The sequence below is a fragment of the Aulonocara stuartgranti genome (assembly GCF_965226115.1).
Source record: "Aulonocara stuartgranti genome assembly, chromosome: 7".
NCBI lineage: Eukaryota > Metazoa > Chordata > Actinopteri > Cichliformes > Cichlidae > Aulonocara > Aulonocara stuartgranti.
In genome coordinates, this window is record NC_138945.1 from 30,525,837 (window position 1) to 30,541,402 (window position 15,566).

The 15,566-nt window shown below is 39.3% G+C and overlaps 1 protein-coding gene across 5 annotated transcripts in view; it reads left to right on the forward strand.

The window, feature by feature from the left end:
- skor2 (SKI family transcriptional corepressor 2) overlaps positions 1 to 15,566 on the forward strand; it is a 109,413-nt gene that overhangs the window by 53,222 nt on the left and 40,625 nt on the right. Inside the window, exon 1 of one of the 5 annotated variants that reach the window (XM_082538855.1) lies at positions 9,259 to 9,579. The exons of the other annotated variants lie outside the window; for them this stretch is intronic. The gene's annotated coding sequence lies outside the window, so the exon portion shown is untranslated. Of the gene's footprint in view, positions 1 to 9,258; positions 9,580 to 15,566 lie in introns of those variants that run through there. 5 annotated transcript variants of the gene reach the window in all.

A 15,566-nucleotide genomic window follows, 5' to 3' on the forward strand; every position in this document is an offset into this window, starting at 1 on the left:
AAATGATTCCTTGGGAAATAAATCACATTTCGATTGGCTGGTAATTGCTGAGGATCGATCAACACGTTCAGCTCGGCTCTCCCTGGGATTTTCTTCCTTTGTCCACATTATCGCACACACACATTTCTGGGATGTCGATGGGGACCGTGAACCTCAAGGGATAACTGATAGCTGATTGAGCGAATCAGTAAACATGAGCTGCTGATTGTTCCTATGCAGATTAATATGAGGTGGTTGATGGAAGAAAAATGAGAGCTAGACTCAGTGATAAAAGGAAAGATGGGATAAAAGATTGATGAAAAGAAGAATTTTAAAAAATAATCTAAAAAGGCACACAAGTTATGCACTAGATAAAGTCAGAACAACATGAAGCAAAAGAACAACCAAAGTACAATATTTATCGTATCATAACCTCTGTTTTATTTCCCATGTGAATGCTTTACCTTTAAAATGTTTTGAAAGTGCTTGGCATCCTGCAAACCCGGTTCTCTGACTCATGAATGAGTAATTCTGATCAATTCTTTAATCAGTCAGCGCTTAGAGGTCCATCTCCCTCATGTTAAAGTATGATTTATAAATGGCTAGAGGTCATTATGACGTTACGGGCGCTTTATCAGGCTAAATGAGAATGGCCTTTCTACTCATGTTCTCTCTATGACAGGGACAAGCAGGTTGTCAATACAGAAATGACCCCGCTCGCGGGCTGGAAAAGGCACATGCACGTAAACACTTGTACACAAATGCAAACAGGGGCAAAGCATACCTGTCTGAACACATTTAACATAAAATGAAGGAACAAGTTCACACAAACTTGTGAGAATAAGACGAATGGGTGCAATTGCAATGCAAACATGCAAACAAGTATATTACAAATGTACACATGTTCCCACACAACTACGCACTGCGCGTGCGCACACACACACACACACACACACACACACACTCAGTAGTATATATTCACAACCAGGGAATGGATCAGTCAATATGATTATGTTCTGATTTACAGGAGCAGCGAGCATTGTAAACAGAGGCATGGATTTTTCTGTTTCCATAAAATACATGAGCAATTTATTCACCTTTCAGAGGCAAATCAATGTGATTCTATGACTGCAGAACACATTTCTCTCACTTGCAGTATAAAAATTGGACAGGATTGTTATTCAAACATACTTTAAAACTGAAGGAAAGCTGCTGCTGACTTGTGAAAGAAATTGTTAGTGCGGCAGATTTATTTACAGAGCTGCAGAAGTAAATGTAAATCTGTAACAAAACGTTCAATTAGACTTAATGAGACCAAAAATTCCATATTAACTATGTTTAAAACATAACACCATCATTTCAGATATTACTTGTGTGGGTTTACGTTTCCATTTAGGAAAAGTGTTGTCACATTTCTGAGGCGTTTTCATGTAATATAAGTGCATCAACTGCTTTAAGAACAATTTTGGTTGCAAGTTTTATTTAAAACTCTGCAATAGAGTCACTGTCTATCACACCCAGTGGTGAGCACTGTCACCACACAGAAGGTCAAAGTGTTTCCTAAAAGTTTTTTAGAAGTTGTGTTGCAATAACACAGAAGCTAAATCTAAAAAGGCTAAAAGGGAAAAGGGAGTTTTCACAAATACAGAAAACTAATCAGTGACAGGATAGGGTGGAGGTTAGCTACATTGCTGCACACCAGATTTCTTTATGAATCTCAGTTTGTGGAGATTATTGTTTGTGTTTAAGGCCTTCAAAAGAACCAGTAATACAGACAAAATGCCAATAATCAACAGACTATGAGCATGCACCTGGCAACAGGAAAAAAACCTCTGGTAGAACGTGGGTTTGGAGAGGTGCAGCCATCGGCTGCGACCTGTTGAGTAACAGTGGTGTATAAACACATGAAGAGTGAAGAGGTGAATGGTGCTGTGGGGTCTTTAAGATAAGATGAAGCCTGATTATTCAAGATCTTATATATGAGGAGAAGGATTTTAAATTATTTTCCAATTACTTCTGAGACTCTGAAAAGGGGGACTGTGAATAAAAATTCAGCTGCCTTATTGTACCTTCAAAGAGGTTCGACATTCATTATTTTTTAACTGTCTTAGAGGGTCTTGTTCAAATGTGTGACCATACAGTTTGTAATACTGATGTGGTGTTATTAAAGTCACTGAAAAAAAATCACCAAAAAAGATCAGCCAGCGAATAAAAAAACAAACAAAAGAAAAAAGAAGAAAAAAGTAATTTAGTATTTAAGGCTGTTGCTCTTTGTAAGACTAAGTTCAGAGGTTTGTATCTCACACACACACACACACACACACACACACACACACACACACACACACACACACATCTACACACCTAAGGGTGCTTTGTGTAAATAAGCGTACCTGCACCCCTGTAGGGAGGTCAGAACACTCATCCATCTAGCTCTGCCTTGGGTCATCATACACACATGCACTTACACACTGTTCCCTCATTCACACACCCACAAACATCTTTTTCCCTTTTCCGTTTTATGTGTCACTCTTACAAACACACACACTTCCACTTCCACCCTGCAGCAATCATTTACTGGTTTGTGTTCAGAGTCTGTTTTGGATGTGTAACACTAGGGATGACATGAAAAGACACAGAATGACAGAACACTGTCCAGAGGTCACTGTGGATGTGCGTGTATGTGAGTGTGTGTGTCACTCTAATGTAGTCCAGCTACAGAAGCAGCCAACACCTGCGGACTGCTGCTCACTTCCTAACGTATTTGTCAAAAAGTACTACTTGTATTTTAAAAAGTTTTTTTTAGACAAATGAGGCTGTTGTCTATTTATGTATTTATTTTTATTTGATGAGTGGCAACCTAAGAAGGGTTTCTATCTAATCTCTTAAACGCAGCTGAACTAAAATATCTTTTTTCTACCTGCTTTGCACCACATATGCCAGATTTTTCGAGAAATTTTTTGTATCATGCTATTGTTAAATGTTTATGCATATACATACCACTGTCACTGTATAATACTCTCACATACTCACAAACATCTTTCAGTTAGTTCAGTTCTGCTTAGACATTTGCTACCTGGATTGAGTTACTGTGGGAACTGGCCAAAAAAGATATCAAGAAATGCAGAGAACTTTGAGTCTAACCAGGCTTCATATGGGCTTTAAAGTTATGTAAATATTAGCTTATTCATCTTTTGCAGTGACTTGTGATGTAAGAGTTTGATGTATTTTCAATTTTTAGATGCTTATCCATCAACTAGTAGCATCAGTGTGCTATCTATATAGCTAGTATATAGATACATATAGCTAGTAAAATGTTTTTGTTTACCTTTCACCTCAAGAAGTAATACATGGCAAAACCATACTGAAATATAACTGTTTTGGTTATATGGGCAAGGATTTTAGTGTTTGAAGTATTATCCTTATTTGAATATAAGAATAATATAAAATGATTTTTCTTTAATGAAACAAAATATGCTTTGTGGTTGACAGTATAACCACAGAGTTAGCTTAACAATCTTTTTTTGTTAACCTTTGTTCTTTAATGCAACTTTAAATTCTGCTGGAATAAGGAAAATACATGACAACAATAAATACAAGTATAAGATGGAGATTCTTCATAAATACATAATGTTTCATTCTTTAACTTTTCCTATTTTGTGAAGGAAATTAAAAAAAAAACATTGATACCTGTGCACACATATGTAGTAAAGACATGTCTGACTTTAAAAAGTGCAGACAGAATAGACATAAAACATGCGGATGCATTTACATGTACATTCATGAATGCATGAATCCACACATAAAGATAAATCAGTGCATTTTAACCACAACATAAAATAAGTTTGCTGTGGTTATGGGGCATTAGCAGTTGTATTTACCATCACTTAACAGAAGTCACTTTGTGTGTTTGTGTGTGTGTGAAAGCTTTTAGTGAACCAGAAACTGAGCAATTCCTCTTCTCTAACTATCGGATTGACTTTATCCTGTCTCTGATTGTTGTTCTGTGGTTCTAGCAAACACACACACACACACACACACACACACACACACACACACACACACACACACACACACACACACACACACACACACACACACACATCTCAATAGTGCAGGTCCCTGCTGATTTGCCCTCCCTACAAAGAGAGCTCCACACCCCGCTCTCACACTCCTTTTATGTTCTTAAATATTGATAAGTAGCTTTGCAACATTAATATCTTAGATGGCTTACAAGAACACTTAAATAAAATCTCACTCCCCCTCCCTCTTCCTCCACCTCCCTCCATCTCTTCCAGCCTGTCACTTGTTTTTCATTTGTGTAATGTGTTTGTGTGGGAAGCAGTGCAGGAGGGCTGTGGGGAAACAAGAGGATTAAAGGGAGTGTGTGTGTGTGTGTGTGTGTGTGTGTGTGTGTGTGTGTGTGTGTGTGTGTGTGTGTGTGTGTGTGTGTGTGTGCGCACATGTTTCTATAATGAAAGTGGGTACTTTCTTTATGCATTATAACAATTATTTGCAAAAAAAATGTACAAAAATCAACAATGTGGTGCTATGTGTGGCACAAAAAACAGTAGTGCATCATGGCTACGCATGACTTTAAAATTCTTATGAACTGACATTTGATTGACTTGTAAAACCAATCCCCTTTATAGAGACAAATTTTTTAAAATGCAGGATGATTTAAACACATTTTTCCGAGCTTAATGAACTAAAGACGTCCCAAAAGAGAGACTTGCACAAGCACACATGCACAGAGACACACACAAATCTCTTTTTCATTCTTTCCTTAGATGATGTCTGCTAATGCCTTTTCAGATCACCTCTCAGCTCTACAGCGATGACCTCTGGTCTGGTGTGTAGTTAATTCGTTCAAGCATTTATCCACATCCCTCTGGAAGCACAACATATTTGACATTTATTATCTAATTGTATAAACATCTACTTCTTTAAAAACGGGGGTCAACATACAGAAAAAAGCAAACAACGATGACAAGTGAAAAGAAGAAGAAATGAGGGAAGAATGAAACCTATAACCTGCTGTGAGAAAACATTGATATGATTTCATGTAACAAATGGAGGGTATCTCATTTCATCGTTTCACTTAGAAAAGAAAATGTGGCTCGTTAAAACTCCTGTAGTACAGGTGTGTGTGTGTGTGTGTGTGTGTGTGTGTGTGTGTGTGTGTGTGTGTGTGTGTGTGTTTTCCAGTTGTGTAACTTGACAAGATTTAACTCAGAAGAGGTCCTAAGAGGCTGATAGACAGTTTTAAAGGGATTAGAACAGGATTAGAGACCAACTGGGAGGGATTAGCCCCCTGACTCTAATAGCTGCTCACATAACAGTTATCACAGACACATCTGTGACTCACATACACAAATGTGAGGACTGATCTCCACAAAAGATGTGCAAATCTAGAAATGTTTTCTGCAGGAGGAAAAATGGGGCATATACAGGGGTTTGTGCGTTAGCTGGCATTAGTAGTGAAAGTCCTGCCTATAGTCACTGTAGCGGTAGCAAAGCAATGTGAAGGGTACCAAATGGAAAAAAAACAACAACCACACTCAATTGTTTTTCAAAGCTTTGAATATATTCTTTCCTCTTTCTGGTACAGAGGCTTTGTCATGCTCACTGGCAACACATCTAGAAATAACCACCTGAGCCTCAACAAACTCCTCCTTAAATAGATGCTGGTCATACCATCACCAATAAAATTTAAAAGGTCCCCCACAGCCCGGCTACAAAACACCCCCCAGCTAAACAATATCCAAACTAACTAAATCAAATCAAACTGAAAATCCCCCCCCAGCTCTCATCAGATGGTTCAACCCACTGATTGGAGAACTCCTTTCAGGTGAACATCATTAGGCTATAATCATGTGTGCACTCCATGACTCAGGCCTTCAGGAAGTTGACTGAGAGAGAGAGAGAGAGAGAGAGGTTAATGGACTTCAAAACAAAAGCATAACAAAATCAAAACTTCCTATCAGACATCGTGAGTGCGTACATCACTTAGTGAGGGAGATGCTCCCCAGCACCCTCACAGTCACCCATCCAGATTTGCTGAAAATTAGAAACGTCGGGGTAGTTAAATCCTGTAATAGCTGCAACTATGTAATTCCGTTTTTATGAACTACAAAGCTTAACAAAGGAATTGTTCATTCCAAACCTTGTACATGTTTTGGAAGATAACTTTACTTACCTTCAGTGACTTTTTAGTTTCAAAGTCAAATCATGCTTTAATAGATCTGTCCACAAACACACACACAGGTGCACACACAGACAAAAAGGCACTCTTGACCACACATTTAGCCAAGCACAGCCTCTTCCTTCAACAAGACAAATATTTGGTCAAGACCGTTCTCCACTTTTGTGTGTGCACACTGCGTATATGTGTGTCGCAGGGCAGTTTTTTTCGGGGGAAGCCAAATGGAGAAGAGTGATAGGCTGACGCACGGTGAGGTTCATCAAAGTCACAGTGAGCAAAGGCACTCATTTTTCATTGGCTGAGGGGTCCCACGCACCTGCAACCTACAGCAGCAAGCCCACCTGAGAAAGAGAGAGGAAAGAGAGGAGGAGAAAGATAGATGGCGACAGAGAAAGAGAGTAAGAAACAAACATGAGGTAGAGTCGCCACAGGAGAAAGCAAGAGCGTGAGGGAGGACGAGAGCAGGAGACACTGGTGGTTGGGACAGTTTGAACGACAGCGTTCTCCCTTTTACATTTCACACCCGGACGCTCCTTGCACTGCCACGGGGAGGAGGCAGGGAGGAGGTGTGGAGTAGGTGTGTATGGTGTGGGTTGGTTTGCTCAAGGGAGAAAGACGGGGAGATATATTCTGAAGATGTTATTATTACACGTTTACCTTGTTTTGGACTCACAAGGGGACAACAAAAAAGATGCAGAAAACATGCAGAGACACACAGAACACATATAAACATATCCACATACATACACCAACATATGCACACAAACAGACATGCTGGGAATTCTTTTTTTTTTGAGTCCGTTTGACTCCTTTGAATCAATTTACATAAATAGCAAATATTATACTGCATCTTCCAAATAGATTTACTTTAACGATACTATCTTTATTTGAAAAGAGATGACAAACAGTGACATATGTTTGAAGCAGAGCGGTGAAACAGAGAACACGGGAGAGGAGATAAACTAGCACAACCATAAATGACAGCCCATCAACTCTACGGCTCGCAGTTGGCACGGCTGTGTTTTGAGCACTCAGTGAACTGGCTGTTCTGAAAGGCACAAGACGGAAAAGTTTGTTTAAAACAAAGCCAAAGTTGGGCAAACTTACTGGGTAACAATCAAGTTGTTACCCAAACCAAACTGTTAAAAAATCGGCCACTTTATTAGTTAACTGCTCATTTGCATTCAAGCATGGTGACCAAATCACTCCAGTAAATATTGTTCCCAGGTCACATATGTAAAGAGCTCTTGGACATGGGACTGACCCCATCAAGTGTTGCCCATGACATGAAAAGTTCTTCATAGTTTGCAAATAGCAAAACCCGCTGGTTGCAATTACCAACATCTCAGATATTGTATGCTAATGTGCAGTTCTGCCTTAAAAATAATGTGGTGCTGCAATAAAATGACTAATTGGTTTGTTGCCCATTCAAGCTTAGTGTTAGTGATCATGCACTGTGCACAGATCTTAGGACTTATTTGATGGATTCAGTTTTGAATTCAGTGATGCACAAAATCTCCAAAAAGGTCCAGAGTGTTTGCATTTAATAACCTGGCTGTTACTACATTTTATTGTATTTTTTTAAAGGGTGAGGGTGTAGGGTGTATACACTTGCTCTTTTTTGGGCACTCTTTTATGTTACCACTCTAATCTTTAAGTAGAATTTTTCTGTGCTTTTCTATAGTAAATTAAAAACTGGGACATTTGTTCGGTTTGTGTGTTTGCGCTGCCTGGTTGTGCAGTGTCAACTGAATCACGTGGAGGTCATCATAAAAGTGTGATGTCCATCGTACCTGTCAACACATGTTTGATTGTATACACACCTCGCTGTTGCCCCTGGCCACAGAAACCCTGCGTCTGTCTGCTATACTACACGCTATGCTGGACCCATCCCTCAGCTACTGTCACACAGAAACACGCAGTCAGAGACATGCACGTGAACGTAAAGGCACATATAAATAGAGTCAAGGCAACAGAAACGCATGCTCTCTCTGTCCAGGAGACACACACATCACTTACACACTCCCTCCTGCTGCTTATGTTCAAGCATACACACTTTCACTCACTTTCACAAGAGACGGCTTACATTGGAAATGAACCTAATCCATCACTTGGAACGCATACACACACAGCAAGCTTCGTCACCTTCACAGCTCACCTACTATCACTGTGACATGCCTGCTGGACACTGTAGCTGCTGTGATAAATTCATAAATAGAGAAGTGTCTGCATATACACCCACACATGCATCTGAATTTTACAATACTGACTTTTTTGGTTGATGCTCACAGACATACTGTATGGCTTTCATTCCTTTGTTTTAAGCTACTTAAAGAAAATAATAAACTTGAATTTGTAGTGGGTACACATGCACACAGACACACACAAAACAACTCTTATTTTAATTATATTCTCTTGAGAAAAGGCTGCAGTTGATGTATAAATACTGCACCAATGGGTAGCAGATAAATAGGCTTTTATGACTTTTTAACCTCAGAGAATATTTTGCAATAGTTTTGGAATTTTAACAACAAACATTAAGCTCTTACTTTTCAGGAAAATTACACCAACAGTAAGTATCTTTATCGTTACATGCGTTTAATTTATTAAAACTTTTGCAGAAGGGATATGACTGGGTTTAATTTAGCTTTATTTTAGTTTAAAGGTTACTGGAAATTGTAAACTTCAACGTAACTCTTAATTGAAAATTTTTAAACAAGGTGAAAATTGAAAAATTACTAAATTCGCTGAATTCAGTAGACACATTTTTAGTCAGTACACTAAACCTCTTTGAGAGGACAAAAAATCAACCACTCAAACTCATTTTGCATAGTAAAATTGTCATTTACCAACACAATCAAAAAATATTATGTGCTTTAATATATTCCAGCTTTTTTTGTAAAACAGTAAAAAATGAAAATTCATGGATAACAACAATAATTAACGTTTTATTTTGATTAAAGACATTACTATTAATTTAGGCTACACAAATGTACGTATACAATAGTACTATGTATGTATATATATATATATATATATATATATATATATATATATATTAGGGGTGCAACGATATTCGTATCGATATTGAACCGTTCGATACAGTGCTTTCGGTTCGGTACGCATATGTATCGAACAATACAACATTTGTAATTTATTTTATCAACTTTCCTTCTGACGAGGCTGTCTGTGTTGAGCGCTCAGTGAATCTGCGTTCGACTACTCCGCCTAGGCTGCACTGTCGAGCGCAGATCCACTGAGCGCTCAACACAGACAGCATAGTCAGAAGGAAGAGCGCAGGGCAAGCTAGCGAGACAGAAGTTAAGCTCTCCTTGCAACATTCAGATCTGGCGTTTGGAATTATTTTGGTTTTCATGTGACGTATGACCCTGAAGGTAAGCGAGTCATGAACTAAAGTAAAACAGTATGTTGGATGTGCCATGCAATGCTCAATTACATGGGTGGGAACTAGTGTGTTAGCGCAGTTAGCTCGTTAACATGTTGGCCGTCTAGCCCCATGCACGGGGCGATCGGCGGTAGCTCGTTAACGGAGATTTGCCGTGTTGTGGCGTTAAGGTCATTTCAACGAGATTAACCTGAAAGCACTAGTGGGAACACAACGAATATGACTGCACATTTACGCCGACATCATCCTAGTGCAAAGACAAGTGGAAGCAGACAAAAAAAAGCAAGCATGCTACTAACTTTAGCCGAGTCATTTAGACAGCTGTTAGCACATGATTCTCCTTATGCTGCTGAGAATATAGCCCAGAAGAAGCGGATAGTATAGCTTTTATTTTGGAAAGAGCCATTTCTCTGTAATAAACTCTCTTTTCCAAAGATGAGTGATTCCTCAATCAGATACAGGGCTTGCAATATCGCTAGCCCGACGTCCTGGAGCTAGCGATTTTTTCAGTCGGGGTACCAAAATCTATCTCTGCCCTGCCCGTCGGGCTATTGTAGGAAGGAAAAATATATGTCAATGCTTTTGCATTCTTTCAGAAATGTAGCTGGGTAATTATGTCATTGGCATCGGTGAGCCACTGTCAATATGTGACATTGAAATCGCGTTTGAATTTGCGCTTGTTTTTTTGCTTTCACTTTGCAATCGTGCGAACTGTGTATAGAGAGCGACAGTACTGATTGGTGAGTGATGATAATTTGTGCACCAATTCCTCTGACATCGTCTTATTAATCGTTAGCTTACTATGCAAACATGACAAGTGAAATCTCCCGCAGCAAGCTTAAACATGTGAGAGGTTGATCGCGCAGAGAATCGCTGAGCTTATGTGAGTGCGTGTGTAAAAGCATTTCAGTTCTGCTGAGCCAAATAAGACAGGTCAGGGTGAAGAAGTGACAGCCAAAGAAAAGCTTACCACAAAATGGAAAAGTTATGACAAATCAGACTATAAGGCAAAAAGAAAGTGCAGCTTTATGGTTTCATGGACAAAATAATTTCTGTGGCTGCAATATGACGAGCTAAATAACCAGGGCTGCACATAAGTGGTCCGCAGGTGCGCATTCGCTGTCAAAATAAAAAACACGCACAAGGGTTAGGGTTAAATTTAAAAACTGTACTTTTGAGTTAAAATATATATTTATAATTTTAATAAATGACAAATTAAAAAGGCATGAACATTTTTTTGTATCGAAAAAATATCGAACCGTGACACCAAAGTATCGAACCGAACCGTGAATTTTGTGTATCGTTGCACCCCTATATATATATATATATATATATATATATATATATATATATATATATAGTGCTATTGCGTTGTATTGTGCTGGCTCACAGAAATGACTCACTAAGACAACTAAATGGAACAGAGCCACTGGTAATATTATTAGTTCACCTGTGCTCTTCCCTCTATGATAAATCAGAATATCTCCTTTTGAAATGGCCTTTTATTCATTCAGATGAAAACACTTTCACAACAAACACAACCAGAACACCGCCCATAGCTATGACTGATGCAAGACTCAAACTAAAATTATTTCCCAAAACAACAAGAACACAAAAGTCTTCTGAGAATCACTTGTGTGCATGTTTGACAAATGCTCGCTGGCAGCGCTGCAGTCTCGTCCAGCAGCTTGCTGAAGGCTACAGCAGCGTCGTTTCATGGCTCTCTTGTTACTGGGCTGTAAATTCAGCGGATGGCTCCTGTCTCTGAGTATTGATCCGCTCCGTCACCTTGAACCTCGGTATTGACACATGGGGCGACGCTGAGCAGGGAAAAACGGCAATTTACCGACCCTCAATTATGACATTCATAGATGATGTCACAACAGGGGCATGGGGCTTTGAAACTCGCAGACAGAGACACACGCACACATGAATACACAGTTCGTCAAGGGATTGAATCCATTTGTTTGAGCTTTGCGCACCAAAACACACACCAGCCAACCCTTTCTATCCTAAATAGCATTTAATGGCACCCTGTGTGCTTGTGTCTGATTTTATGTGTGTCTGCGCACATGTACACTATCTCTATTAGTGTGTGCATCACCTCTGACAGCCGTTCTAATGTCTGTTGTCCTTTCATTCCCCAGACAGATGGTTCACCGGACCATGTCATTAGCAGAATACAGTTGGCAATATGTCATATATTACATTAATAGTAAGATAGCGTGAGGCAAAACATTCTGTGCTCCCTGCTGACACCTCTACATGCGTCATCCAGACACATCAGGCACAAAACTACAAGTCATGTAATTACTACACAACAGTCAGGCACATTTTTAATGCCCTACATGAACCTTCAATTTTGTATTTGTTTGCAAATAATAATGACATTGTATTGAACTGTAGCCTAGAGCACCGTTAGTCAGATTTGTGACTGGGAAAATCTCTTTAGGGAAAATTAAAGAAGAAATTATGTCAATTTCCACAACAGTAACCATGAACAGGAGCTGCCTTGAGCAGTGATCACCACTGTTGTTCCACTGTGAGCTGAGGGTGCCAGAGTCATTGGAAGCTTATCCCTGATGCTGCAGAAGAAAACTGCAAACACAAAACAATGGCCTGGACTTTACATGAGAAGACAATTTATGAGTAAAATTAAGACTTTTAGAAATCATAGCTGATTGTTATCATAACTTTAAAGCTGTGATATATCAGTTATCAGTGCAAGAGTTGATTGGGACAGCGTCTCAGGAAAAGATAGGACACCCAGCTTATATTTGTTGTGATAGTGGTGATATTAAAGAACAATATTATAATAGTATTACTTGCAGTTTAGAGCTGACAAAGCATTACCAATATATGAGTTGGTTGACAAAAAAAGAACACATGAAACCTCAACATACAAGCTTTAGCATTTAGGCAAATGCAGAATTAGAAGTATAGCACTCACGTATGTGCTTTCAAATGAAAAAAAAAAAAAAGAGTGAATTGTTATTTGAGGCCATCCACTTATTATGATCTTTCAGTGACCCAACTTTGGGTCCTGACCCTCACATCAAGTACACCGCTATATTGCATTACAAATGGATTTCAAATTGAAGCCATATCAGATGTCACATATCTGATTCAGTAAGTAGTGGCCAGGGGCTGCCCAGCCATCGTTAATACTGTATTCACAATCCATTGATGAGATCATGAAAAACTGTGTATGTTTTTGTATGTGTGTGTGTGTGTGTGTGTGTGTGTGTGTGTGTGTGTATGTGTGTGTGTGTATAGCTGCCCTCCTAAGACTCACTCCTTCATGTACTGAAACTCATAAACACACACACACACAAAGAAATAGAGACACGCTCCTCCCCAGGGCCTGAGTGCTCTCTGTGTTGACCGCTGAGGATGTGGGTCAGAATAAGAGGGCAAAAACAGAAAGGGGCTCTTAACAGGACACACAGATGGGCCAGACTCACAAAGACATGCTCACATAAACACACATTCATATATACTCCCTGAGGTCAAGGTTCACCTGCAGAAGCTCTGGTCACTGTCCATCCATCAGTTTTATTACAGAGACAAAAAATGATATGCAGGGTATGAACTGATTTTATTTTTTTGTTTCTCTCCCTCTCAGTGGTACAGCCCACACTAGGTCAGCTAGTGAAAATGATCTATTGTATAAATAACTGTATGAAAAGTGCGGTCACTGTGACTGTTTGCATCTTGTTTGTTTGTTTTCTGAACCTTGAGCGGCCAATGGACAGTGGAGTACTAAGCTGTGATCTGACACTAGCTAGCTTGGATAGCAAGGTGCATTTGTAGTTATATGGGTGGATTACACAGGCACAAATACCTGCTAATTTGTGCTAACATTTATATTCACCAGACTCTTTCTTAGGCACACATTGCTAGTACAGGGTTGGGCCCCCTTTAGCCTTAAGAGCTATCTGAAGTCTTTCATGGCATAGATATGTAAACGTTACTGTACATTCCTCCAAGACTTTGGTGAATATTGGCATGGTAGCATCAAACAGCTGCTGCAGAAATATCAGCAGCACATCCATGATTTGAACCTCCTATTCAGCCTCATCCAAACGGTGCAGTCATCATAAGATGGGTACACTGTAGTCAGAAAGGGATAATGGTCAGCAACAATGCTCAGTGTGCCAAAAAAAAAAACTCCACACAACAATTACACCACCAGTAGCAGCACCACCACTGGAACCACAAAATTTATTCATTATGTTTTCTTTTGCCAAATTCTGAACCTACCACTGTCAGAGTAGAAATCAAAACTCGTCACACCAGACAGCATTTTTCATCTTCTATTGTCTATTTTTGGTGAGCCTGTAAAAATTCAAACTGATTACAGTTTATATGATACAACATCTACAGGTCCTCTTGACCATGTTTTACAGAGTTGCTGGAATGTGATTGGTTGATTAGATAGTGGTGTTGATGAGAAGTTGAGCAGATGTGTCTAATGAAGTGGAAGGTGGGTATACTTACTATACTATACTGACTATACTAACAGAATACTAGGATTTCCCTGCATAGACATCTTGGCATTCTGTTAGTACAATTATTTTATTCAGTAAATTATTCGTTCATTGATTTGTTCATGTTTTTTAGGCAGTAAACATGCTTTCTTCTTCTGTGACGTTGAGTATTTGATCAAAGGTCATCCATGAGGACTAACTCCTTTTTGGAGGCAGCCTCAGATGGCCATTTTAGGAATTTTTGGGAATTCTGTGTTAGCTTCATTTTTCAGTCTCTGAAGTTGCTGCCTGTATGTGTTTGGGTCATTACTCAAAAAAACGTAATGTATTACACATTATTCTTATTCTGCGTTACTTAATTACTGGAATTTCTTCCACTACTCTTTTCATTACTCCGTAAAATATTCTGAAACATAATTACCAGTTAGCAGTATAAACCTTGGGCTTCAGTCGCACACACCAACAACCTAATGAGGACACATATGAACACAAAGTTGACAACACAAAGCAAAGATGAAACCCAGTCTAAAGAGATTTCAAAGCAATCACCACAGTGAAGCAGAGGCTTCAAGTTTGCTCATTTGTTACCTGTAAAAGTTCCAGTTCTGGCTGCTGGGCGGGTTCAGCATTCACTCAGCTTTACTATCACTCTGGGTTCTTGGCTAGCTTTGCGTTAGCATGCTGTCCGTGCAGATGTTTGAAAACAGACAAAGCTCTGTTAGCAGTATAACGCCTCTGTTTCTCTCCTGGACGTGTGTTGCACTTTACAGCATGTTCATGTCCTTTTGTGCAATAAAACATTTCCCTTTCTTCTACACATGAACTGTAATTAGCTGACTGTTGCACAAGTACACAGGAAGAAAAAAGGACTGTTTGATTTGCTTTGTCTTTCGATCCAAGCGGCATGCAGATAACTGAAGACCACTGAAGAAATATCAAATTAGTGATTACTGAAGTAAGTACAGTAACATGTTACATTACTGTATTGCTGAAAACTGTAATGAGATTATACATTAACACGTTACTTTGTACTTTGTGCTATTTGTATCCTGTACAAGTTTGTCATTTTCTCCCCAAGGGCATTTACTGCATATCAGAGAGAACTGAGCCTTGTTTCCCCCGCACATAGACCGTATGTAAAATATTTCTGGAGCAACACATGCACAGTCCTCAATAAAGAACGAAATAAGATGAGTGTACAGTCAAAATTGTAACTTTTCACATGACTATCACTTTGCACTTCTGACAGAATTCATGCGCCACAGTTCAGAGCGAAGTCTCTGTGTGTTACTGTGTGTGCGTATGTCTGTCTCCCCTATTTCTCAATGTTTTCCCATGGGAGAATGGCAGCCATTTTGTCCTGTCACTCCTCCATGCTTTTTTTCCCCTCTTTGCCTGTCCAATAATGACAGTTTAATTTGCCAGCCAATTACACCTGAGCGGTATTTAAATGAGCCAATAAGGACCTCTGACAGCATGACTTGTT